This window comes from Leptonotus elevatus, chromosome 5 (assembly GCF_054856555.1).
Source record: "Leptonotus elevatus isolate MCC_2025b chromosome 5, RoL_Lele_1.0, whole genome shotgun sequence".
Lineage (NCBI taxonomy): Eukaryota > Metazoa > Chordata > Actinopteri > Syngnathiformes > Syngnathidae > Leptonotus > Leptonotus elevatus.
The window spans coordinates 4,253,165-4,279,876 of NC_141243.1; the positions used below are offsets into that span (position 1 = coordinate 4,253,165).

The following is a 26,712-nucleotide window of genomic DNA, read 5'->3' on the forward strand; positions in this document are numbered from 1 at the left end:
AATTGGGTAATAACTTCAAACATGTGACACTGTCCCACTTTCCATCACGTACGGAGCTTCAAAGTGGAGGAAATATGGCATTTATTGATGGAGCCGTAATTCAGTTCTCCTCTAAAGCCGCTCAGGTTTCATTAGACAGGGCAGGGAGAATGAAAACCAGATGACACCGGCCGGGCCTGACTTTTCACTGAGTTTTCACTTGAAACCCGCGGGTTGCCGGCTCCAATCCTTGGTAGGTTCAAGTTCCCTTCCTGCCCCGTCCAAACTCTTGAAAGACTTTGATTGAAAATGTATTTCACCCCCCCCCAAAAAAAAGCAGTAGCTCAAAACAAGATCATTTCTGGCATCGCTCGGCTTGTTTATGCCGTAAAGAAAGGCGGAATTGTGTGTCGCCCCGCCACACACACACACACACACACACACACACACACACACACACACACACACACACACACACACACACACACACACACACACGCACATGTCGAACTGAAAACACGAAGGGAGTCCTCCGTCTCCTCTCGCACTGCCAACGCCAACGGGATTTCCACAAAGCAAACACTGGTTAGCCTCGAAGATTTTGTGTGGAGAGCCACCGCAGTCGTCTAACTCGCTTCCAGACTTCTCATAAGGCTCCACGGTGCGCGTGCACGTGCGTGTGCGCGTGCGCGTGCACGTGCGTGTAATCCATATGATTCCATGTCGGCCCAGATAGCTACAGCAATGACTAATTTGCTGGCAGCGTTCCAAACTGGATGAAGTTTGACTTTGCTGGAGATTTTTGGATGTGTGTGTGTGTGGGGGGGGGGGGGGGGGGGGGGGGCGAGATGCAGGTTCGGGTATCAATTCCAGAGGTTACAATCTGAGCTCCTCACTCATCATCTGCGCTACGCCTGCACGCTCCGCTGCTATTCATGCTCCCTTGCCGTAATCACAGACAGGAGAAGAAAAAAAAAAAAAAGGTGTGTTCCGCTGCCTGCATGCTGTCAGCTCTTCCGCGTTGTTTACAGCATCATTGATCAGCTGTGAAATTTCAGGTAGCCGTGCAAATTAGCGATATGAATGTTCTCTTGTTCAGCTGTTTGTGATGCGGTACTTTAGCATGAAGGACAATGCCAGGATGTCATGCGGCCGAAATTCCAGGCCACTTTTCCGATTTAGCAATCGCATCCATCTGGATGAAAGGAAGCTTTTTGAACGAAGGTCTACAAGACAGGTATCCATAGTTTTCCAAAATAAAAGTGTTAAGCCATTCAGTCTGCTCGTTTATTGCGGATGATGATGATTTCTTGATGATGTGTTGATATGGCAAGTTTTTAATTGTGATGGCAATTTAAATTGAAACATGGCTTCGACTGTTCAAGTTCCAGTCGGGAAAATGAGCAAAGTTAGCCACCAGGCTACAACGTTCTGCCAAGAACAATTCATGTCTGTGTTTTACTGCATTTGGGAAGATTTTATTTTGAAGTTGGCAGCATGTTACCATTAGCATCGCTAAGGCTAGCTCGACTGTCTTCCCAACCGTTACAACAGCAAATTGATCACCCGTCCCTCCGGGAAGAAAAGCCAAGTTGTTATACAGAATCTATCAGCCATGTTGTGTAGTTCTTTTTAATTGAGCCGCCTCATATACGGCCGTCCTTCATTGGAGAGCAAAGAGTGAGTAACCCTGCAAAGACATTCAGCGCTCGATGAAACAGTCATTCACGGCCCATCCTTTGATTACTCGCTGGACAAATTTATATGCAAAGATTACGAGCAAGGCCTGCACACACGCACACGGGCCTCTTATTGTGGAGCTCAGCCATCTGTCTCTCAGCGGTGGGTCCTTGTTACCTGTTGTAGGCTTTCTTAGCGAGCTCATTCACACACACAAACACACGCACACACACGCACGCACACGCACACGCACACACCATCTCCGTGCCAGCAGAGCATTTCACTCGAAAGGGCTCCCAAACCAGAATTCATTCCACAACTTTAACCGAGTCAAAAATAGGAGAAAGTTAAACGGCACTCAGGAGACAGCGGATGTCCATCAATGCCAAACTGTCCTTATTTGGATCAGCTCTTAACTCATTCACTGCCATTGACGGCTATTGACGTCAAAAATTAATTTGAACTATTTCTATTAGTTTAACATTATTTCCACTTTTGTTAACAAGAGTAGGAAAACCTAGAATTTTTTTATTGTACATTTAGAACAGAGAGAAAATGTATGATTAATTGTGAGTTAACTATTGAAGTAATGCGATTAATTACAATAAAAAAAAAATTGTCTGACTCAATTAAAGAAAAGAAAAGACTATTAAAAATTAGGAGCGTCAGACGATTACATTTTTTTTAATCGTAATTAATTGCATGACTTCACAAGTTAACTCACGATTAATCACACATTTTATATCTGTTCTAAATGTACAATAAACAATTCATACTCTTGTTAACAAAAATGGAAAAAAATGTTAAACTAATAAAAATTATTAAAATGAATATTTGACGTCTATAACCGTCAATGGCAGTGAATGAGTTAATGTAAACATCTTGCCTTTCAAAGCACATGTATTATTCATTAAAACAAACAAAAGCTTTTTAAAAAGCATTTTTTTTTATCTAGATACGTATTAAAAATGATCCTTCTATACTAACAAATTTCACTTTTTGGATTGCTTGGTTAGCAAATGAGTTTCGTTTTTTATACATCAAATGTACTAGTGGTATCGGTACTTGGTATCGGTATCGTGACTACTCAAGAGTTGAGTACTATGGTATCGAACATCTCTAGCATTTTGCCACTGAAGAACATTTATTAATTTGACTTGTAAAATTAAAGAAAAAATGTAAATAGGTAGGATTTTCTTTGAACAAAGGGAGATAGAGAAAATAATCTGGTAAATAGCAACTATGTGGGGATATTATATATAGAGGCTTCAGATGCTAAGTTTCTACAGCACCACTCGGCTTCAGTCTTAGAAGTTAGTGGGATGACGGCAGCCGGTACATATGGACTTGGTTAGCAACAGAGCAGCGGGCCTCGGGCCTTTTTCTGTCTCATATACGTACACGAGCAGCAGCGAGCCGTCGTCTCAGTCAGACATTTTCCATTCGCTGCAGGCCGAGTCCAGCTTCAAAGATTTCGGTCAAAGTTTATGATTTCATTTGGAGCCGAGAACAAAAACCTTCGTGAGAGGGTGTATCAAAGAAAGATGGAAGTCCATAACGAAGGCTGATTTTAATATTTGCGTTTAATCCTGCTGGCGCTTACAAAAGCAGATGTGTGGATGCAACGTTTCTTAATGACCCTTAGTTAACTTAATGTGGTCATTTTCATTGAATAACAGGAAGTTCATTTTCCTGTTCCTAAACTAGCCAACCTCTTCTGACCAATGACCTCTCCGAATAAGAGGTCAGGGCCAATTATAAGCGAGCTTCTAATAGAGCTTTAGTGAGTCCAGATGTTGTTAGCTTTAGCCCACGTAATAAATGACTCAAAAACAAAGACAATCTGTCCACTGTCTGGCGAGAAACAAGTTTGTTGTACCAAAACACACCTAATTGAATCATGTCCTGTAGCCCAACTTTACACTGACAACATAAACATGTTATTGTACGCTAATTATTCGGTGCCTATACTAAGTATGTGTGAGGGAGAATCGGATCAAGAAACAGATCTTCAGTTAAACTCACAGTTTAAGTTGACTGTTAATCAGTTAAATAAACATTTAAAAAAACACACAGAATGTTGTGTGTTTAAAACAAGCACATAGCTTTGCCTTAGTTCTATATGCTAACAGTGTAAAACGACATGCTAACGGTTAGCATCGATTGTTGCAGTTACAATTTGGATATTTGAACACAAACAGTGGAGCAACATATGTACACAGATTATATAATCATTTCATATAAGCATTTTTCCAGCTCAGTGGGACATTTTGTTTATTTTTGTGTGGCATAAAACCAGAAATAGAACTTAGAAGGCAACACTTCAGTGTCAGCTGTGTTAACTGCAAATGTGAAGACATTTAAAAGTTTAATTATCAATGGACTCCTTTGATTCATTCAAGGTTGAGTAAATTCAAAAACATATTTCATATGCAATAAGCCAACTTCATTTTACACCCATATGACTGCTTAACTCATTCACTCCAAGATATTTTCACTGAAGCAACCCCCTTCGCTCCCGACTGGTTTTACTGGATTTTGACTGGTTTTGCAAGGCTAAAAAATATTGTGTTCTGTTGCTATAAAAACATTGAACCTACCAAAAGAAAGATTAGAGTCTCTTATTCCATCAGGAAAAAAAAGTATATTTCGATCTGTTTCCGTTTTGCAGCAATTAGCATTAGAATATAGCTAAGTTTCATCATTGTTCACAAATTTGTTTACAACAGTGGTGACAGAGCTTTTTTGCAACACGGCCCTGGTTGATCTCTTATACTCAGCCGCCACCTGCTGGCCGTTTTTTGTAATAAATACCATCACTTCAACCATTCTCTTCAGATCAGAGGCTGCATCAAAGCCTTCTGTATACGTGCATTAAAAAAACAAAAAACAACGTATGAATACGTCTTTGGGAGCAAATGAGTTAATAATGTTAAACATTGCCTCTCCGGTTAACAAATGTTTAATTTGAGATACCGACAGTTTGATTAAGGAATTAATTTGTATTATACCATACTGGCAAAATCTGACATTTAACAGTGAAGGTTTTACTGCAATAGTAATTGTGAGGAAAACGGAGGATTACACTGTAAAAAATGTCCACCTGTGCTCAGTGGCCAATTTTGGACATATGTGGATTATGTGTGGCCGCACAGGGAAAGTTGGGGTCTCGCACAGGGTGCTACTTCAACATACCACTAATACTACAAGGTTGTTTTGTTTTTAGCATTCTTAAATGGCCGGTTTGTTTTTATCGTTTTTGGCTGATACAGAATCACATCAATTGAAATGTTGGCATGGTAACATACGGTCTCTTCCAAAAAAAACCCTCACCAGTACATTTTGTTCCTTCAGGGTCTTCCCCCCTTGTTGAATGAGCTACAAGCTACAAATAAGTTAAAATTGTACAGTATGATATACTCATGGAACTATATGTCAAGTCAGATCGCTTTGGTTACCAAATAGTAGCTTTATTTTAGACGAACAACCGAAAAAGAAATGGTGCTCTCATTATAATTGTGTGATCCAAATGACTTCCCGCAGAACCGCTTTTAGGCTTTTGGTTTTCGAGGCTAGTTCATGAACCATTTATGTGCTTTTTTGTTTGTTGACTGCGGTTTGCCTCTCATAAAAATAAAGTCAGCTGAAGGATTGCTTCTCCGTCTTGGCTGGCTGTCAAACCCTCCGAGCCATGTGGACCGTCACGCCCGCCGGCGGAAATTGATTGAGAGAAAGAAAAAACAAAAACAAAAAACAGCCGCACTGTACTGTACAAATACATCAACAGGTCGTCACTTGTGACAGACGAGTTGCCTCCTCCGAACGATGAGAAGTGACACGGGTTAAATGGTACGCTGCAGAGTGGAATTTACATGACATCACTGACATCTTGGATTGGGGCTGCTTAACAATAGCCTCTTTCACACACAAAATTAACACCGCAGAAGTTAAAAATGTTAGATTTTTTTTTCTCTTGCTACTATAATGTACCATATACTTGAAAAACTGAAATTTGATCCAACATTAACTTTTGTGTTACTAACTAGTTGGATTGTCTTGTTACCAGCAACCCTCCTTGTTCAACACTAGCTGTGAAATCAGCTGAATGAGAACGTGACGCAAAGAAATTCGTCTGAATTGGTGATCCATTGGAACGGAATTAAACGTCTGACTGAAGGTAGCGGCACGGCTTGGAACTGATGCAACAAGTTGTATTTAGCGCCGTCGACATAACTAGCAGTTGCGACGTTTCCAGTGCGGTTTGGGAGGGAAAAACGGACACTGGGTGGAATCACAATGCCGCTTGCGGTTTCCATGATCAAAATGTCCACTTTGACCTTCGTTAAAGGCGCCTCGGAGAAAACCGCTGAAAGTTCCCGTAAAGGTAAAATAAATGTCTTCCTAATTTGACACACCACAACGAAGAGTGTTAACATGCTAAATTTAAATTACTTTTAAAGATATCAAATGAGGCTTCAAAATCAAAATGTTTGAGGTACCCGTAATACATCCGATACAAAGAGAGGCCAACCGCTGACATTTCCCGGAAAGTTTAAATAAATATCTTCCTGATTTGACTTTCAGTCTTTTCAGTAAATAAGCCCCCCCCCCTCCCCAGCTGAATTCACTCAATAGTGTCTTGACAGAATTTAAATTGCATGCGAATGCGATGGAGTTAAGACAGCGCCATCAGCGTGGCACATCTCCGGCATTATGCTTAGCACATGGAGACTTTCGTTGAAGGAAATTGAAAAATTTGCAGACAGAGGAAATTAAAATCACCAAGTCAGGCCTTTTAGAGGCCCACATTCAGAACATGAAGGAAGGCCTTTTGCTGGGAGACTTTTTAATAACCTACTGTACAGTACGTGCTCGGCTGGGGGACGCGTTATGAAAAGCAGCTGGCAAACGCTCCCCGAGGCAGAACATGTTTGAAACGGGCCGTGTCAGCTTTCTACATCTCACTTTTGACTTTGACCTCGCTTTTGGTTTCCCAACATCTGTTTTTATCACAATAAAATAGCGCATGTGGCGCAACTATGTCCACTTTGGTTTGGCGAGCGCCGCACGGACGGACGCACTCCATTTCCATGTAAAAAAAAAAAAGAAGATGAACACCACCAACGTTTTGTTTTCAGACTCGAAATGATGGAGTGCGGAGAGGGACAACATGCATGTCATGACAGTCTCGTCTTATCTGACCATCTCACGCTGCCGCTATCTTCCACTTGTGGCAAAGAATGTCTGCTGCTGAGTCAGGGAAGAAGCGGGATGAGCGAGCAAACAGAGGGAAAAAATGAGGCGACATAAAACAGACTCGGGTCTTTGGACGTTCACAAGTTCACACTGAGTTTAAATGAGGTTTTTGCAATCCCCTCCAAAAAAAAGAAAATAAGTGAAACTAAAAGGCAGCTGTTAAATGAAGATGTATTGCGCAACATTTTTCTTTGGTCTACATAAACGCCACGGTTATTGGTTACGACACCAGCTGGATGTACTAAATTTAAGTTGGCTGGTGACCTTCTGACGTCATGTAGCGAAAAGTACCGAGTCAAAGATGGCGGACCTCGGTCACATAAAGTCTTTATAACCGCACATAAAGAGTCAGCATGCTGCCTCTCAAGTATCATTTCTTTTATAGCGCTCACCAAAAGAGTTGACAAGTCTTGCCAATGCAAAGGCCAATCATTGCATGGGAAATCTGCTGTCTGGGCACAAACAATGATCGTGATCAATTCAAGTGATGAAAGTCAACTAATCACTGTCAGTGGTTGAGGGATGGTGGACCCAAATGCAGGGGAAAAAGGCAGTGAGACAGGAATGAAGTGCAGTATGGGGAACTTTAATGAAACATAGGGAGCAGACAATCATTACTGGACGGGACGAGACTGGACTGGTCTCCATGACTGGAACAAGCGTGACGTGACAGGACCTGATTTGCCTTGACTAGCTGTGGAGTGACTTGACTTGGCTGTGGCAAGGACACCTTTGTTAGCTGTGACGAGGACGGCTTTGTTAGCTGTGGCGAGGACGACTTTGTTAGCTGTGGCGAGGACGGCTTTGTTAGCTGTGGCGAGGACGGCTTTGTTAGCTGTGGCGAGGACGGCTTGTTTAGCTGTGACGTGGACGGCTTGTTTAGCTGTGACGAGGACAGTTTGGTTAGCTGTGACGAGGACGGCTTTGTTAGCTGTGGCGAGGACGGCTTTGTTAGCTGTGGCGAGGACAGCTTTGTTAGCTGTGACGAGGACGGCTTTGTTAGCTGTGGCGAGGACGGCTTTGTTAGCTGTGGCGAGGAAGGCTTGTTTAGCTGTGACGTGGACGGCTTGTTTAGCTGTGACGAGGACAGCTTGTTTAGCTGTGACGAGGACAGTTTGGTTAGCTGTGACGAGGACGGCTTTGTTAGCTGTGGCGAGGATGACTTTGTTAGCTGTGGCAAGGACGACTTTGTTAGCTGTGACGAGGACGGCTTTGTCAGCTGTGGTGAGGACGACTTTGTTTAGCTGTGACGAGGACAGTTTGGTTAGCTGTGACGAGGACGACTTGGTTATCTGCGGTGTTAGCTGTGACGATGACGACTTGGTTGCAAAATGTCTTATTTTGATTAAAGGTGAAAATTTTCACAAAGACTTTCAGACTATGAAAAAAATTGCTATTTCTTTTCTTTTTAGCCACATTTTACAATTGACACAATAACACATTAATACCATGTTAATACCGTAAAAATGCAAAACCCGTTTCACAAACATTTCATACTAATTTAAACTGCTTGGACTTGGACTGCTATGAGCCTAACCTGGAAGAAAGACCCGTGTTCTCAGATATCATGAAAGCAGATTTGAATCGGAAACTACATTCATCAGGAAATATTTGTGTGTATTTATTGGAGGACTACTCTTTCCTTGGAACCCGCCACAAGATAACAGAGGCGACTAAGGGCAGGAGACAAGCTAATGGGAGGGAGATTTGGCCGACCAAACTACTCACAGCTGGCCATCTGCAAAAAACTAAACAAAAAAAACTACAAAGCGGCAAAACGTGCATCATCACTTGAAGGATAACTTGGGATGCACACGTCAGTTTGCGTTACTGTGTGAAGTGGCCTCTGTAAAAAAAATAATTATTGTTTGTTTTTTAAACACTTGCTTCAGGTAGTAAACAAAAAAAAATGTAAAGGATTCTGTTTTTATATTTGATCACTATGCAATAAAAACACATTTGTACACATCCATCCATCCATTAACTCAATTTGAAGGTATTTTTCCGTATAAAATTCCATCCCCCAAAAAATGATTGGCAAGATTTTCCAGGTTTCAAAGGCCCAGTAAGGCGATTTGTGAACGACACAACATGCCGGTAAGTAACACAAATAAAAAGGTTGCTCTGTTTTAATCGCTGTATTGAGCTTTGTGCCTGCAGGAGATTTTCTAACGCACGAGGTAATCCCACATGGAAAAAGAAAAAAAATCCGCTTTGAGTACCCGCTAATCGTAAATTTGTAATTAGGTTGTTCTTCCAAAGCGGGCCATAGTAACACATCAAAGCCTCCTAAAAACATCTCAACATGCAATTACAATTAAAACACTTATTAGAGTGTGTTTTAGTGCAGAAAAAACCCCGTGTACGGGCACATTTAATCACACACACAGACAGCCGCTTCCAAAGAAACCGCTGCAAAGTCTGTGGTCAGCAAGAGGAAAAATGTCCTTAAACACGAGTGCGGGTTTGCCTTGGCCAGCGTCTTTCTCTCGTCAGTGGTGAGCTAATCTTTTTGGCCTGGCTGCTCTCCATCTGGAATCAGGATGGACTGCTCGTTGGTGAAGGTGAACATGGAGATTGTCAAAAGACGTTTTTGTCTGTTACGAAGAAACCGCCCCTCCCATCGGCAAATGAATCCAATCTGTTTGCAACAGTAGAAGTTGTTCGAATGTAGGTGGGTCTACAAGGAGGTGTCATGAGGGACCGTGAGTGGATGAGGGATGGTGGACCCAAAATGCAGGGAAACAGGAATCAAGTGCAATGCGAGGTACTTTTATCAACCGTAGTGAGAAAGGTGAGCAGACTATCATGACTGGACGTGACGTGGCTAGACTGGACTGGTCGCCATGACTGTAAGGGGCGTGAGTGGACTGGTCTCCATGATTGGACGACACATGAGTGGACTGGTCACTATGACTGTACAGGTTTGCAATGACTGGAACGAGTGTGACGTGTCAGGGCCTGATTTTCCTTGAATTGACTTGCTGTGGAGAGACTTGGCTTGAAAACAAAATAACAAATACTAAAATTCACAAAATATTGTCAATGAAATAAATAAATAATTTAAATGCTTTAAAAAAAAAAAAAAAAGTACCTGCATTTGATTTGTGGATGATCGTTTTCCAAATGTTTATAAATAATACTTTTGTTGAATTTTTACGACACAATTCTTACCGTGATGTTTATTGGGTTAGGGTATTCCAGAACCACTACAACCCTGATTGCTACACTGTTTGTGCTCAAATATCCGTGACTTTGATGAAAACTCTTAGCATGTCAATGACGTTTTCTATGCTATGCTAGCATTAAGCTAAATAACCATTTTTAAGGTAGTGTTGTTTTGTTGTTTTGAATACACAATATTGTACCTTCTTTTACCAAATGTTACTGGACGTGCAGGGGGAGTTAAAATATGTTTTTTCAGTCTTTTTTTTTTTTAAACGTTCCCACCTTCTCTCTTGGTATGATTTTGTGGCGCTCGCCTGTCAGTAAAAAGACTTCAGGCAGCCCGGCAGGATTTGGAGTCCATTTCCTGTGGTGCAGCATCATGCGACGTGATTGGCTTTCACGGGACTCTCCCCTCCAAGAACCCGAGAGTTCTAAATCGGGCCACATCGGACTTGTCCTCTGTTTTCACTTAAGTGTGTTCGCATGCTGTTTCACCTCCTCCATGCATGCTAAGCGCTCCCTGATCTACGTAGCGTACACCTCCGTCTGAAATGGAAGATTTTGGCTCACGTGTGAATGACTCCAAAGTGGCTTTTCAACACTTTCCTCACTTTAGTGTTCAAATTGAATTATTTTTGCGTTTGCTTAAACAAAAACAGCATAAACCTGCTGAAGACTACAAAGCCAAACACACCTGGTTACAATTTCTCCGCCGCCTTTCCTACACTAACAAACCTACCACGGCGACCTGCAGCGTAATCTTTTCTTTCTTTATAAGCCAGCTTTGGATAATTACTTATCTTTTACAGTGCAGTTCCCATTGAAAATAGCTTTTCAAACAAAGAGCTTTGCAGGGATTTGCCAGGCTGGTACACTGTATGTGCTGCTCGCTTTCAAGGTGCAAGACGAGGCCGTTTACTTTGGCTGCCGTTGAGTAAAGCTCACTTGTGAGGGGATTTAGGAGGAGATCTGAACGTTTTATTTTACGGTCACCACCTTTGATTGCTCTTAATTCCTCCAACACGCTTCGCTTTGTTGACATACTGTGAGGTGAAACCAAAGTTTGCTCATTAGATGAAAGTGACAGCATTAGGAAGGCATTTGCTAAAAAATAAATAATAATAATCCCGTCTCCCACAGGAGGGGAAAAATAATAAACAAATAAAGGAACAAATGGAGTTTTCTGACGGGTTCCAAGATTATAAAGCAAAAGGTTAGAGAGATAAAAGAGTCTGTGTGACCTCTCATTGAGCTTTTTGTTTGTTTAACAGCTGGGACGTTTAAGGCGGTATTAATTTGATAACTTCATTCTTTTTAATTTTTCATTTTTTTTGTGTGTGCTGAGGAAGTAGGTAACGACCAATCATGGCTCACCTGTTTTCTGGGTTTTTATCAGCAAACTGAGCCATGATTGGTCATTACCTACTTCCTCAGCACAGGTGATGCCATCTTCAGTCGACATCAAGTGGAAAAAATATTTCTTAAAAGTAACATTTGTATGTGAAAAATAATGAAGTTATAAATATAAACTTTTTACTGCTGAAAATGGCTCAATGAGTCAAGTATCCCTTTAAAACAACCAAACAATGTTGACTTCAACCGCCGGCTAATAGTGGAGCCCGGTGTTTGAAGCAAACATGGTGAAACAGCATATAGCTGTTATGCTACACGCAAATGGAATAAGCTGTGTGTTTTTTTACGAGGCTTTGCGTCATAAAGTGCTCGCCGAAAGCTGGGCATCCGTCAATGACGGGCCGATAAAACGATGGTTTTGCACACCTCTAGTAATTAACTCATTTGCTCCCAAAACGTAGAAATACATTCTATTTTAAATATTACCATGTTCCCAAAGACGTATTTGTACGTTAAAAATGGTTTTTTTTTTTTTATGCTAGAGCATACAGAAGGCTTTGATGCAGCCTCTGAACTGAAGAGAATGGTAACGGCAATGGGAGTTATTACAAAAACGGACAGCAGGTGGCAGCAGAGTATAAGAGATCAACCAGGGCCATGTTGCAACAAGCTCTTTTGCCCACAGTTTTAAACAGATTTGTGAATAATGATGAAACTTTTTCGAATGCTAATTGCTGCAAAACGGAAACCGATAGAAATATACTTTTTTTTCCTGATGAAAAGAAGAGACTCTAATCTTTCTTTTGGTAGGCTCCATGTTTTTATAGCAATAGGACAGAATATTCTGTGGGCCTTGCAAAATCAGTCAAAATCCAGTAAAACAGCCTGGAGCGAAGGGGGTTGCTTCAGTGAAAATGGCTGGGAGTGAATGAGTTAAGAATAATCCGCTCAAACTGGTAAATTCAAAAATATGATAAAAAATGTCCCGTATGTTTGATTTAAAATAAAGATAGCCCTGTGAGTCGACTTTGCTATGATAGCAAACCAGTTTCATTTGATTTGTTCGGCAGAAGGAAGAAAGCTTTCAGCAGGCGAGGTGTGAATTCACAAGATCTTTCTTATAGGATGTTTAACACCATCAAACAGATATCAACAGCTCCTGTTCACCTGCTACAAGTGTGTGAAAACTAAACATTGTGGTTTTCTCAGCAAATGACAGAACTTGCACACTAGCACTCTACAATTAGCTCGTATTGTACAATAATAATGATTATCCCTGAGGGCCCTTCAACTACACGATAAATGTATCATCTAACCACATGAAGAAAAGAAAAAAACATTGTGACTGCAGTCTACTGTCAGAGAAAGCCAGAGTCAGATCTTCACAGCATCTCCTGTCACAGCCAAACCACAAAGAAAAACATCACATTTCGCAGTTACAGCAGAGTTACCACAGGCTATTGTCTTGGACAATTAAATATGGCGGCATCTCTCATCCCGCGGCTGCCTTCTCGGCTTCTTTTGTCTGCGCGACCCCGCCGATTCATCACACTGACAAGAAACGACGGATGAACTGTGCCAATCGGCTTCTGTGGCTTGTGGCTTCGAAAGGGTTTACCCACTTAAGGGTGTCAAAGAGAGAGAAAATATTTGGAGGAATGAAGCTCCAATTAAGGCTACTAAATAGAGCAGAGAGAACGTTTACCATAATGATGATTTAATTTATTTTATTTGTTGGACTATGAGGTGTCACTCGGCAAAAGTATAATTAGTAACCCATTCAAATTGATTTGATCAGTGTTTAAATGGTTAACAAAATGCAAATGTGGATTTGGTGTACGAATCCAGGCACTAACCATTAGAACCATTCTTAAGGAGGTATCAATCATTTGTGTTTTTTTTCCCCCTCAAAATAGTGATTAGTTTATTTCTTCATGATATAAAAGTAGTCAGGTTTCCATCCAAGTTGTTTCAAATGTTTTAAGCAAATTGACTGAAAATGCGCAAAACGGACATACGACTTATGCCCGTTTCCATCTGTTCTCCTTTTGCGGATATTGAGAAAGGACTCCGCCGCTGTAGGTGGCGGTATACACCATCATAGAGATGTGATCCACCAGTAATTTAAAAGAAGAAGAAAAACAGGAAGCGACTCTTTGCTGTTTTCCATCTAAAATTGCATTCATATTTGCTTATTTAATTAATTCCCCCCAAAATTCGGTTTGGTCCCCCCCCCCAAACATTCCTTTACTTTATCGTCTGACATTGCTTTGTGACTACAAACGTACGTGTGACGTGATATCCGGTCTTGTCAGTATTTATTTGCGAAACCTGTTTCCATCGCCAAAATTGTCTTTTTTTTTTCGATACGCTTCAAGCGTAAAAAAGGTTTTTGAGAATGTTGTGCCCTTTTTCGAATTTTTAGCGTTTTCATTCAGTTCTTGAAAATTCGAATAAAAAACGGGTGGATAGAAACCCCACTAGTAACTGCGAAGAGTAACACATAGCAACATTTTGTTTCTTTGATTGAATTCCCCCCCCCCCCGTCAAATCTCATTTCCCAGGGGCTTTAACATGTAACAGAGTGCCGACATGAGATCTGCTCCACAGAGACAAGAAGGCCACCTGTTGAAGGGGCCCGCCGAGAGGGCGGCCGGCCAAATATCCAGCAAACATGTCTGATTCTCTGATTAACATTCCTGGCCGGGACTCATTTAGCAAATCTGTCAGCAGGTGGACGGAGGGGAAGCAGGAGGCTCGTTGGCACAATAATTGGAAGAGAATTCTGACTGCGTCCTTCATCGCCGCTCATAATGAAACAGGTGAACTTGGGGAGAACAACTTGGGAGTTTACCTCGCCGGCTGTATAAGTGAGAGAGCAACACTGGACAAAAAGCTCCGCTGGTAGTGCTGGTTCGGCAAAAAGAAGAGGTTTTTGTTTTAAAGAGTGAAAAAAGGTTTTTTTCCCCCCCCCCCCCCACAGCCCCCCCCCCCCCCCCCCCCCCTTGCACAAGAACTCCGGGTTCAGAAATCCTGTGAAAGCAACAGCTGTTGTTTCCTTCTCTCCAAACAAAGGCCAAGGACCCTCTGGAAGCTGATACTCCGCTGAGGGGCGCTTGTAAAACGAGCCGGGCCGCAGAGGAATGAGACAGTTCTTCGATTTGTCGCCTCGGGCGCAGAAAGTCTGACGAGCCCTTTTGAGCGTCGCGCAAAGAAAAGACAAGACCTGACAGCCTGGCGCGGACAATCGGACCGCGGCCGTGAATGCCTTGGGCGAGGTGGTGCCACCCAAATGGACGACAAAGACGTCCTTTTTGGGTTTTGTCGACACTTCTCGGGGCTATGGGGGAAGTCGTATATCTTCTCTCCAGGCAGTGCCACTTGCATTAAAAAACATAAACCCTACATTAAGTGTTTGGTTTTGAAAATCCGACACTGATTTCCTGGTCCATAAATCCTCTTGTCATGAAAAAAAAAACACACAGGAGAGTATTGAGAGCAGCACATCCCACAACGTGGACCTGACTGACGCCGATTGTTCAACTAAACATGTGAAAAGGTTTGTTTTATAGTATGAATGATGTCATCCCTTTGCCTGCTGCCACGGGAGCAGCTGAAGGTTCACACACGCTTCGAAATATTTACATCCATTACACAACAAATGCACTTTGAGCCTTTTGTGTTTCACTATCTCGATTTAGCCAAAAAGACAACCTGGGTTCTTTGCGGTGTTTCTCGTAATTATACGACACTAAATTAGGTTTTGGATTATGCTCATCCAGGACAAACATCTAAAGTGGAAGTCAACCTTAAACATTTCTTGATAATAATATGTTATATGTGACTTCACTAGTCTAAACATGACATTCTGATAAATATTATATTTGTGGATTAAGAGTTATGAAGCAATATCCAGCCATTTCACAGCTCACCTGTTTTCTGAAGCTGAGCTATGATTGGTTGTTACCTGAGCCCGGAGCAACACTGATGTCATCTTCAGATCGACAGCAAGTGGCAAAATGGCCACCCCCTGAAATGGATAAAAACGTTTGGATTTTGCTGCATAACTCATATTCCACTAACACAATATTAACCAGAAAACCATATTTTGACCAGTGGGGCTGCATAGAATATATTATTGTCCCAAAAATGTATTAGAGTTGACTTTCTCTTTAACTGAGGGACAATTATCATGAGTTGCCAACAGAGTCTTGCTTAAATCGCTAGCTCGATATTAAGCTACATTGCTAGCTAGCAAGTTAGATAGATAGATAGATAGATAGATAGATAGATAGATAGATAGATAGATAGATAGATAGATAGATAGATAGATAGATAGATAGATAGATAGATAGATAGATAGATAGATAGATAGATAGGAAATTGAAAACTATTAGAATTACATCTCGTGTTTAAAACAAGCACGCATATTAGCCTTTTTTTAATGTGTAAAGCACTTTGAGTTGTTTCTTTACATGATAAGGTGACTTGACTTGATTCAAGTTAACTAGCTTAAAGCTAATGCTAACACATCATAGGAAACGCATTTATAAACCTTTACTATACCGCTATAGAAATAAAGCTGAGCTGAGCTCTATGTACATCTTCATCAATCCGTCCATCCATTTTCTGTGAAACATTCATCAGCCATGTAAAAGGCAACGGCCCCTCATGGGAAGTTTTCAACACACACAAACAAAACCAATTTTGTTGATATTGACAATATGCTAAAGTTTTCACCTTTTCTGTGTTGCGTCCGTGAATGGAGGTTGGGTATCTGAAGAGAAACAGCGGCTTCCAGAGGTTCTCCTCCACTGCTGCTGACCCGGAACTGTCAGGCTGGCTGATCCACAACAGGTGCTTCAGTCCTGCAAAGAATGGCTGATTAAGTTTCATCCAGAATAATCCATTTAAAGTTGCCTACATGTTATTTGTACATGTACACATTGTTCAAAGTATAACTTTGTCACCCAGTAGGTCGTGATGCAATCAAACAATAACTTCCAAACTGAGGACAGGAATGCCCCATAGTGCTGCTAGCCAACAAATCGTTTTAGGCAAGAGTTTAATTTGGTAACACATTTTTTTGGTTGGCTAAAGCTATGAACAGTATGTTTCTGTTCGTGATTTTGACACTTCTTGGTTGGTCTTATTGAAGCTGTTTCTGTCCAAACCAACTACAGACGTTTAGCTTACCGTAGTTTAGCCTAGCTAAACTAAACGCACTAGTGTAGCCAAGCTAAACTAGGCTAACTATCTGAAGCATGTGGCATCAATCAATTTTATACAGTATTTCCTAACATGTTAAAAATCGTTTTAGACAAGAGTTTAATTCAGTAACAAATTTTTGGGTTGGCTAATGCTATGTACAATTTGTGATTTTGACACTTCTTGATTGATGTTGTTGACGCTATTTCTGTCCAAACTAATTACAGACGCTTAGCTTGGCATATCTTACCGTAGTTTAGCTTAGCTAAACTAAGCACACTAGCGTAGCTAAACTAAACTAGGCTAACTATCTGAAGCACGTGCCATCAAACTGTCAGCAAGAATGCAATTTTATACAGTATTTCCTAACATGTCAAAAATACTCCCTTGCTTCTTCTCATTCTTTTCTGTAGTTTGAGACTCGACACCATGTGTGCTTCCTCTCTTCTACCGATACAAAAAAAAAACACTCCCTCTGTCATCGCAGATCTTACATCTGTTCTCTTTCACTCCTATATGTCCTGCATTACCCTCCCCGTGACACACAAACACAGAGACACAAATGGAACAACTTAAACTTATATGTTCTCTGTTTCTTATTGAAGTTGTTTTTTTTTAAATGGAGAATTTACAAGATGAGACTAATAATCATAACCGTATGAGAAAAAAGTCATATTTGTTTGAGGTAAAAGTCCTTTTTCAGACCAAAGGTTTAATATTACGATAGCAAAGTTGGAAGTTGTATATTTTCTACATTAAAAAAAATTGCATTTCATGATACTATAAGCATGAAATGAAACTATTTTGGCATAATAACGTCAGATTTTTCTTCTCTTGATTATTAACTTTCCAAGTTGAACTAGGACTTGAAATAATGCCGTTTTTTTCTCCAAAGCATTTGGGTAATACAACTTTATTCTTGTAATATTGCAACTTTAAACCAAAAAAAAAAAGTTTTCCAAATAATATAAAACTTTATTTGCATAATTGCAATTTTTATCTTGAAAATATTAATTTTTTTGCTAAAACTTACGCAAATGTTTTCCCTATAAAAACTAAACTACTTTATTTTTGTAATATTATGACTTTAACCTCCTACTGTAAAATTCCGTACCGTTTTATTCTCACATTTAAATCTAGCATTTTACATACAGCAATAAATGTTTGCCTACTGTGTGATTCATACAAATATTTGCCCATTTTTAACCTCAAAAGGAAATTTGATATGGGTTATTTTGTGACCGAAGACCTATTTGGTGACCCCAAATGGCTCCACTTCCTAATTTTAGTTTCTGCATTAAATTCATCTTCAAAAAAAGAAGACGGGAGAAGCGGCGGCATGTGAAAACCTTGCTGCTCTGCTCCATTGTGAACGCAAGCACAAAGAGGGCTTTATTGATGACCCTGAATCAGCGGCCTTGCTCTGGATTGCTTCACTAAACTGGACCATTGTGCGGCCTTTTTTGCAGCCAAAAGTGGGGATTATTCATTATGTGCTTAGCTCATGTCTGATGCATCATGTTTTTTTTTTCTGCCACTGAGACTCACAATTTAGGAAAGAAAAGACCTTGGAATTATACTTGCTGAAGACCTAAACAATTGCAAAAATGTTATTTTAGGGAGCATCTGAGCCACGTAAAACTGCAAACGTGTCAGTTTACATAAAGCACGCGCTTCCCTTGGCCTGGTCGGACCTTAAACAGAGACATCCTTCCTTGCGCTCAGAGGTGAAGTGCAGCCTGCCGGCGACCTTCGGCTGGGATGTGTTTGCTCTCGGGATTTCACTTGAAGATGTTTACAAATGCCACCGCGGGAGAACACAACAGGAAAGAAAGTGACCTCGACCAGCCCAGTGAATGGACTCAAGCTTACAGAGATCAGGGGCTAATCTGCTGAATACACAAATCGCTTACAATCACTTTCGCACACACCTTTTTCATTCAACTTATTTTGGCAACTGAAATGCAGAAACTTGTGCGTCACTCTGCATCATTTGGACATTTGGCTTTGATTAGTATTACCGCATTTTATGATGCTTAATTCATTCACTCCCAGCCGTTTTTACTGAAGTAACCCCCTTCGCTCCAGGCTGTTTTACTGGATTTTGACTGATTTTGCAAGCCCCGCAGAATATTGTGTTCTATTGCTATAAAATTATGCAACCTACCAAAAAAAAAAAGATTAGCATCTCCTTCTTTAATCAGGAGGAAAAAAAGTATATTTCTATCTGTTTCCGTTTTGCAGCAATTAGAATATAGCTAAGTTTCATCATTATTCACAAACCTCAAAAACTGTGGGTAAATGAGCTTTTTGCAACATGGCCCTGGTTGATCTCTTATAGTCTGCTGCCACCTGCTGGACGTTTTTTGTAAGAACTACCATTACTTCAACCATTCTCTTCAGGTCAGAGGCTGCATCAAAGCCTTCTGTATACTCTAGCATAAAAAAACATTAAAAACAAACAAACGTATAAATGCGTTTTTGGGACCGCAATATTTAAAATATGTTACTGAATGTTTTTGGGAGCAAATGAGTTAATGTCTCATGTGTGTGGGTGTGTCCTAAATGTATATTTTGTAGCTATAGTGGCTTTTTAGTTGTCGTTCTAAATTGAGTTGAGACAAATTCCATGTATGTTTAAACGAGGGCTGTGCACAAAAAGGTGGTGACTAGAATTGAGTAGCAGCGAATTGGCTGCTAAAAAGGAAGGCCAAGTCAGAATAGGAGTCATTAGTTGGGTTTCCATCCACCCATTTTTGTTTGAATTTTCAAGAAATGCGAAATTAAAACTGAATGGAAAAGCTAGAAATTCTAAAGAGGTTAGAAAATTCGCAAAAAAAAATTTACGCTTAGAGGAGGTGGATTTTGAAGCGTATCGGGAAAAAAAGACTGTTTTTTAAAATATTTTTTTCTTTCTTTTTTTTTATAATTTTTGTTTTTCTAATAATCCCTTGACACCTCCCCCCTGTTTTTCTGAATAATTGTTTTCAGCCTGTTTTTCTGAATATTTTTTTGACAAAAAATATTCAGTAAAACAGAAAAAAAATATTCTGAAAATACTCAAAAAAACAAAGCTCCCCCCAAAAATGTGTTGTTTTTTCCCCCAAGTGAATGCAATACGCTTCCGTAATATACTAATACCTCTGCAAGTTTTCACATAACACAGCCACTGTTGAGAGAAGCGGTTTCATGTGTGGTGTCAGGGAACACTAAAGCATTGACCCAACAGATAAGATCTGTTATTAAACATTTCAAAAGGTACGGGAGTCCGACTAACCCACACACTCGCTCTCCAAAGAGACTTAACTCAGCTGTGTGTTGGCATTCAAAGCGTCTTCTGTCCCACGCCTGCCTTTTCATTAATTACTTTGAAGGCTCCCGTTTGTGTTTGGCTTAACAAAGCCGCCCGAGCTCACACAGCATAGCCAACATATTTATGACCTACAGTCTGTGCAAGAGGCCGGCCTGCGCGAGCCCACGCTCCTGCCTGCGCTGCGCTCACACAGGCAGGCAGCATAAAAGGAGGAAATGAATGTGTGAGGGATGAATGCGTGGCCCTGGGGGTCAGCTTAATGGAGTGAGACCCCGGCCCCTATTGACTTCCACAGCCAAACTATTAACTCCCCGCAACTCCCGAGCTACGGCCTCATTATTCATTTGGAGGTGAAAGCACATTCCCATTTACATATTTAAGTTTGCGGAGTTGTTGGAGTGAAGCTGTGACGAGACTGGTGCCAATGGATTTCTGAGAGGGATTCAATATCATCATCACACCAAGTAGTTTGCGAACAACCAGAGGTGGCAAATCCAGGTCCAGAAAACCCTGCCACAGTTTGGCTTTAGCCCCAGGTGCTAGCTAGCTCACTAGCTAGCTAGCTCCCCGGGTGCTTGTTTACCTGCTAGGGAGCTAGCTAGCCTGCCACAGTTTGGCTTTAGCCCTAGATGCTAGCTAGCTAGCTAGGTAGCTCCCCGGTGCTTTTTTACCTGCTAGGGAGCTAGCTAGCGCCATTGAAAAGTGGCATGCTCATTTCCCTGTTTCCAGATAGGGAAGCATCAATAAATGTTGACGGTCCAGCGAGCACGAGGGGCTAAAGCCAAACGTTTTTTTGTACTTTCTGGACCTGGATTTGCCATCTCTGCAAACAACTCATTTGAAGTTGGTGCAATTAACAGGAAAATTCCTATGACTCGTTAGTTAAGATATAGATTGTGCAATATGTACACAGAAGTGGAAAAAGTACTCACACTAAGTATTTAAATAGAAGTACAGACACTTGTGTCAAAAGTACTCAGGTAAGAGAAGTACTGATTCAACTTCAAGTAGGTAAGTACAAAAGTAAAAATTATTTTACAGTTTTTCTTTATCGCCAACTACTGGCCTGGCATGCATATTACAGCTATGGTAGCCATTTAGTCCGTCAACTAGTGTCTATTCCACTATGCTGTTTAAAAATAATAATAATAAAATTAAATAAAACACACAATAATAAACACAACTGACAGTCTCAATCAAATCTGTACATTATCTTTGCAGTGCAAAACTGGTCTTAGAATCTCATTAGATTGTGTTGGACCACCTAATTGGGGGAGAACGGAGAGGAGGGAAAAAAATCCCCCAACTTCCCCCTCCCCAAACTTCCATCTAATTGGCCAACTTTTTGTAAGCCTGAGGAGGAGGGCTGTCCTTACACTTTGTGGCCATATGAGGTAGATTAGCATATAAAGCATATAAAGAATGTAGAGCTATCCATCCATCCGTCTGTTTTCTATAGCGCTTGTCCTCATTAGAGTCGTGGGTGAGCTGGAGCCGATCCCAGCTGACTTGGGGCGAAAGGCGGACGACACCGTCAACTGGTCGCCAGTCAAAAACAGAGCACTTACGGACAAAACAGCCATTAAAACATGTGTGAGCCGATGTTGAGATAATCATAGGAAGATATCGACTTTACAGATCGGCAGAGATAGTATTCTGGTTATATCACAAATTTTTAAGCTTTTTTTTTTTTTTTTTTACAGTATAGAGGCAACTCCGAATTTAGCGCTGCACTTCTAGCGTCATGTTGAAACATGCAGTACTGAGATCTACTGGGAATTATTTATTTATTATTTTTGCTTTAATGCCACTCCCTGTTGTAGTTTACCATCCACTTAAAACAAAGGGAATTCCACATAGTGTATTTAAACAACCACACTTTGCCTTAAGCACGACTTGCTAGCGTCATGCTAATGTAATGGAAAATGTCATTGCCCTGCTAACTGTTAGCATCGACAGTTGTGGTTTTAGAATCTTTTAAGCAACAGTTAGATATTCAACATCCCTACTAACACCAAATGTTTACAGAACATCAGTATTTGGTTATCTAAAGCTCAGTTAGAACCAAACAATGTGCTAGGGAAACAAAGTGACTGCACCTGTGGAATCTCCATGCTAATTTTAGTTTTAATCATCATAAAATCAAACTATTCTTATACTAGCAGTAGAAGAAGAAGTCTACTTCTTTGGATGTGTCTGCATTATACTGCCTCCCAGTGGCCGAGGCAGGCACACCAGCTGGAGCGGCACACTGAAATGAAATGCAGCATTTAAAAAACTGTATCATTCTTTATATTATATTTAATTGAGTCTTTTTTTTTTTTACGCACAATTTTATAAAGTCCTATTTTTCATTACAAAAAAAAAAAAAACATTTTCTGGATTAATGGCATTTCCACTCATTTGAATAGGGGAAAGATGTTTTAAGATACAGGTGTTTTGAGTGGCTAATTAACGCCATTTTAACACAATCAGTGGCAATTGGAGTGATTTAAAAGAGCTTTGTTAAAACCGTAATGTGATATTCATACATATTTTAATGGCCTCTCGAGACGTCAGAGTTGTTAAGAGATTCCTTCTGTGGATGTGTGTGCGCATGTGTCTTGAGCGTGGAAGGGTGTGTGTGTCATCAATAACAAGCGCGAGGGGTATGTTTCTTTAAGACAAGCCCATAAATGGTGGCCCGGTCAGCACCTCCTTCAGTGGGAATGAGCTGGCTGTGGTTCCAGTTTTCCTTGGCGGGTCAAGCCTGCCATTGAAGTGTGAATGGGCTGCCATGGCAGATTACACTGCACAGCTGTCCCCCTACCGTGGAAATTAAGTTATGCCCCGTGTCAGCAAGTTTTGTGTTTTCCACTCTCTGTCTCTTTCTCTCATCCCCGCACCCCCACTGCCATTATCTCCTACCCCCTCCCCTCGTATTCCTTGAAAAGTACGGGCCTCTCCGCGAAGGGGTTAGGGTTAGGCTAGGCTTTAGGCTGCCGGGGTTGGAGGAGTAAAACACACCCCTTAATGCAATGCATAACCATCCAGCTCCGATGACATTTTTTTTTCTTAAGTAATCAGAAAATTCTGTTGACTCGCACAAACTCAGTGGCGGATTGTTTGTGTGCATCTTGTTGGACTGCCCGCTCGGCGTGAGGCCCCTCCCCTCTTGTTTTGTTTATCTGCGGCTGGAGCTGTTTGCCGTGTGGTCAAAGTAAAAGGAAAACACTCGGGCTCCTCTATAGTGACGTATGCGAACATGCTGGGAATGTCCCCCTGAACTCCAGAAGCCCCCCGCAAGCAAACAAAACCTCATTTACACTTGATAGGCAAATGCATTGGAGGACAATTTGAGGAAGTTTGCGTTCCAACAAAGTGACTACGTTTACATGCAGGCAATAACCCTTTTAAAACCCGAATATTGGCAATATTGGGGTTTTGTAAGGCCATGCAAACACGCGCAATAACCCGAATATGCTCTTATTCTGCTTTTTAAAAACCAGAATAACACACCCGGGTTACTTTGTTCATAACCGGAATTCTTGCTCAAATAAACGCATTCGGAATACCTTGATCGATCGGGGCAATGATTTTCGTTTTGCGCATGCTGGCTATTTTCTTCTTTGTCTTCTTTTCTTCTTCTTCACTTATTTGATTCACAAGGAATCTTGGTCAATGTAGTCAGAACTTGCACGCGCAGCTCCGTCCTACTTGCTAAAGAAGCCTCCCTTGAATACGTTGATTTCTCAGCTGCGTTTTTTCACGATATTTTGTAGGGGTGTGCCCAAAAAAATCTCATTCTCATAAAAATCGCGATTCTCATTTAGTACGATTCAGAATCAATTTTAAATGTCCCAAAATCGATTTTATTTTAAATTATTTTATACTGTCTTGCCTTTGTTTGTGTGTGCCTTTATTGGGAGCGCTGTTCTTGTTGTACTCAATTTGGCCACTTAGGGGCAGTGTGTTTCCACGCGGTCTATTACACTGTTAAGTTGTAGCCACATTAGAGGTACGCGGTTCAAAAGAAGTTTGTCGCATTGGACCTATTTATATCCACGGCTGTTGTTTACTTGCGCGAGTTCTCGTCTTGTAGTATGTCTCTCGGACATGCTATGCTGTGCAGTGTCGATTTTGGTACAGTATACATTTGTTTTCGTCAAGCCTTTCTCTATGATATTCAATTATAACTAAAGGGTGAAAAAAGGGAAAAAAAAATACCGAAAAAAAATTACCGGAAAAAAATTACCGAAAAAAAATTACCGAAAAAAAACTACGAAGAGCAACTTTAGAAACAAGCAGTGTACTACCCTTTTAGCCCCCCTTTTGTCCAACGGTCCGCAGCGACATTTTTAAACAGGGAATTTTCGAAATGGCTGCCACCGCCAGTCAGGTAGCAAAGCGTTCCTCCTAGTGACAGTGGGATTAGTGCTGCAGGTTTTGTCTCAGGACCCGAGGAGTGGGCCTGCAGCTTGGGTAACTGGATTACAGGCCTTTTGCTCATTTCAAAGGGTTGTGAACCCAGCAGTGGTCTTGCATGATGAAATCAAAGTGGCAGCTGAAATAGAAGGGAGAAAAACAACAAGGCTGGCTAGAATGTCTTCCTGCAAAGCTGCTAATGAGAGCCAGGCAGAAACGATGGTCTTTCCCTGGTCCCCGTTTTGTCTTTTGACTGACATAATCGTGTAATCGATAACTACTACTACTACTACTACTACTGCAATCAAAAATCCCAGAAAACAAGACGAATCACCTCTTTTACGTGCACGCCTCAGTATACATGCACAACTACAGCGGGAAGCACACAGTGGGTCAACTTGGAGCCCATTCCACCCTACACTGTGGTAACTTGAGGGGATTATTTCCAAATCCTTTCAAATGAACTTTCCATCTCAGTTCCGCCTCCTCCTCCTCCTCCTCCTCCATCGACATCTCAGCCATTCCAACTGTCCAACCTTTTCTACATCACTTTCTGCACATGAGCCTTCACGGAGCCACCGCCCAAAAACATCGGCTGTGAGAAATACGGCTAAATAACGCCAGCGGAACGAACCTCTGAGGACAAACACAATCGGTGACCTCCGATTTGTTTGGGATTTTAAATTTTAAAAGAAAATTCTCATAGGAAAACAATGAAAACAGAGGTCATACTGTCACCAACATTTTTGGGAGCAAAATGAGTGAAATATGATGAGTCAGTAGATTGGGTTGAAGATTGGTATTTTAGGTGGGCTAAAGAGATGAAGATGGTGGCAATTTTTGACAGTTTTGTTCTGTATCGAATGTTAAATTAAATTTAAGGTAAGAAACAACAATCAGATAGCAGACATACTTTTTTTTTTTTTTGCTTTAGTAGGCCACAAAAAAAAATGTGACGGGCCGTATTTGGCCCCTGAGCTGTGACATGTTGCATAACTTCCAGCATACTGTACATTCTCGTTCTTTTCTTCCCATGTTCTTGTCTTAATCCCACTTGTTGAAGGTGGACCAACTTTTGAACGTGCCACAGAGAGTTAATCCTTCGCTGAACACTAATGCAGAGATGGGGGACTTGAGTCAGGTGACTTCCCTCAAGTCAGACTTGAGTTGCCATTTTTAGAACTTTACAAAGAAAGAAAGAAAAATAAAGAAAAATAAAGAAAGAAAGAAAGAAAGAAAGAAAGAAAGAAAGAAAGAAAGAAAGAAAGAAAGAAAGTAAGTTTTTGTTTTTTCATTCACGCCAACCTAGCAACCCAGTTAGCATTACTGCGTACACGCTGGTGTGAAGCATCAACAGTGATGGGAGTGGCTCCATTTGAATTGAATTATCTGGTCAATCACATTGGCAAAATGAAGTCAATAGTTTGCAACTCACAGAATGAAAACACAACGTCTAACTTTCATTCATCACTGCAAACCCCACAAAGACAGGTAAGCTAACGTCACAGTTTAGCTAGCACGTTATCATTCAATTCAATTGGTCAATGGAGTGCACTTATATATCACTTGACCAAGTAGCGCTTGGTAAAGCGCTTTACCGAGTCTCATATTCACTTTTTTATTTTATTTAAACATATATTTTTTTCGTTTTTAGCTTAAAATAATTTACGTTAACCTCCAGGATCCCTGCCTTGAGATTTGCACATGATGACTCACTCTCACCTCTGGCTCTCGTGATATCATGCTTAATCATTCAGTCATTTGCATTTTTTTCCCCCCCAACTGCAATTCAACTTCCATATTTGTATTTGACTTTATAGGTTCAGCTGACCTTCCAATAAAGATTAATGAGTATGGAAAAACTGACACGAGGACTGCAGTTGAGAAGCTCTGACCTTTTGACGGATTATAGGCGAGTACTCCTAAAAGTAAAAACGCAAGCCACAATGCGGACGCAGGAATCATTTTAAGAGAACAAACTGGAACACTTTGGAGTTTTTGGGGAGAGGGGGGCAAAAGCTCCTGCTGAGATCACATTCCATGTCAGTTTTTCATTTACCTCAACGAGGGGGGAAAAAAACGTCACCCCAAGCAGATGCCAAGACTTAAGTGGAAACACTGCAAGCAAAAGTGGGGCTAAGGTTAAACATTCCATGTGGTAGAGTATCCCTATGAGTAATAAAGTCGTCGTAATTATTTTTGCCTTGTCCTCAGGCTAACTTATTGAGCCGGGATCCAAACGAAAACATGAATTTTAGCTCCGACTTGCTTGACAAAATGGTCGCGGGGATTATTGTAGTTCTTTATTAGAAGCAGGCCCGCATGCGGCTTCCAACCGCAACATCGACGGC

At 41.0% G+C, this 26,712-nt stretch overlaps 1 long non-coding RNA gene across 2 annotated transcripts in view; it reads right to left on the reverse strand.

The window, feature by feature from the left end:
* LOC147173411 (uncharacterized) overlaps positions 1 to 26,712 on the reverse strand; it is a 117,305-nt gene that overhangs the window by 34,625 nt on the left and 55,968 nt on the right. Inside the window, exons 3-4 of one of the 2 annotated variants that reach the window (XR_015094877.1) lie at positions 16,177 to 16,304; positions 15,404 to 15,466 (exon numbers count right to left, since the gene is read on the reverse strand). This is a non-coding gene — a long non-coding RNA (uncharacterized LOC147173411). Of the gene's footprint in view, positions 1 to 15,331; positions 15,467 to 16,176; positions 16,305 to 26,712 lie in introns of those variants that run through there. The other variant, XR_015094876.1, reaches the window with a different exon arrangement.